We start from the raw sequence: 2,036 nt of genomic DNA, 5'->3' as shown, positions 1-2,036 counted from the left end.
AATCTACGTTATAAAAAATGGTATTTTTCTCAAACAAATATGTTATACTGTTATTTTGCTCGAAATAAAGAATATTTGGTTTGTAACATATTTTTTGATTTTATGAAAATATTATAATAAGTTAGGTAACTCGTAAGATTCGTGCATGGGGCATATTAAAGTCATGTCGCCAAAAAAAAATAAAAAATGTATTCGTTACGAAAGATGGCCGAGAAAAGATCGGTGGAAATGATGTACATTTGTCTAAAAAGATTATAAGTTGACACATTGTTTTTTTTTTTTTTTTAATAACCGTGGGATCTTAAAGGTTTTCTAGGCCTAAAGACTAATTCCATGAGACCCACGAGAAATCCACGTTATCTTACCACTTAAGGCGTCTCTGGGTGGCCAAGGGAATTCGAACCCAGGGCGGAAACTCCAGCTGAAGCCCTTTTACCACTAGACCAAAGGTACTTGGTTTAAGTTGACACATTGTTGATTGAAGAAACACTATGAGTAATTTTTCTTTGACATATTATGCATATTTAATAGTTTTACGTTATGATTAATTCATAATCTATAAACAAAAGCATCTCGTATATTTGACTTCTTATTAAATTAAGTTTCTCAAAAGTTAAGATACGTAAACAGATGAAAGAATGACATAGAATAAATAAAAAAATCTATTTAAAATAAATTCAATAAACTCAAAAATAAAAATTTCAAATTTCAAAAAGAAAATAGTTATTTACCACAGTCTCCGTACCTGTTTTGTCGAAAACAGATTAAATCTCGTTAAATAAAATAAATATTGCGCTCAAGTTAGTGAAAGGAATTGACTCGTTTGATTGGTAGTTTGGCACCGTATACAACCGTGACAACGGGTATTACCTTCATGTTTAATTTTCCGACACGGCCAGCGATAAGAAGATGATGGTACATATGAGTACTATTATCTTTTTACTGTTTTGTATTGTTTTTAACTCGATAACCATCTTTACCGTGATTTCGCAGTTCGCACTATCGAAAATTCTACCTTTTTTTTTTTTAACCAATACCTTATTTATATTTTTGGTAAGTACGATAATGAAACTTTGTTTTTTTTTTTTCACACGATAATGAAACTTTGTTGCAGAGAGATATCCAATGAATGCATTTATTTATATACACTTTAATGAAAAACGCATATACCATTTAATTGGCATTTATTTATATACACTTTAATGAAAAACGCATATACCATTTAATTGGCTCTATCATAATAATTGTTTTTATTACTATCGCACTATACCCACAAAAAAGTTTTCCTAAAATAATTTACCATCAAGTCATAACCTTTTTTTTTATTATTTTTTGGACAAACCATCAAGTCATAACCTATGATGTAACTTGAAGGACAAATAAAAGTATACAGTTGATGCAAGATGACGACGATTCATACTCATAATCTTGGTATCAATTTCCGTTATAAGAAACAAATACTAATTAATATTTTTGATTGATTGGCATTGCCGCATCGATATTTATCATCAATTCTCTCAAAATTCGGAAACAACCATTTAATTATGGTCCGAATAATGGTACAAACTAAACCAAAAACAAGTGTGGTAAATGGAGAACGAACATTTTACAAGTGCGATGACTGCTTTGTAATAACATCACTTCCATGCGTACATTATTTTTTAAAAATATAGAAATCTGTGATTTCCATTAATGTACTCAACAAGGTTTTTTTTTTTTTTTTTTTGTCATCTGTAATTAAATATTACTCAAAAGAGCCATTTTTGTGGAATGTTGTTTACATAAGTAATATGAAGCGGTTCCGTACGAATTTTTCGTGCCAGATTATACGCTTTTGCATTTGCACAACGAGAAATTAAAGATAAAGAGAAGGTAGAGAACTTTTCCTTGTCGCTCTGAAATTCCTCCAGATACACTGAGAAGGCCGGCCATTTCGGTTGGGGAAGACACCATCTTCACCAGGTCAGAACAGTCTGTAAGGAATGCTACCTCTTGATTATCTGCACCCAATCATACACTTCATCGCCCAAGGAAGG

This window comes from Arabidopsis lyrata (genome assembly GCF_000004255.2).
Source record: "Arabidopsis lyrata subsp. lyrata unplaced genomic scaffold ARALYscaffold_8, whole genome shotgun sequence".
Taxonomy (NCBI): domain Eukaryota; kingdom Viridiplantae; phylum Streptophyta; class Magnoliopsida; order Brassicales; family Brassicaceae; genus Arabidopsis; species Arabidopsis lyrata.
The sequence above is the reverse complement of the archived record's forward strand: the minus strand, read 5'-3'. Positions refer to the sequence as shown.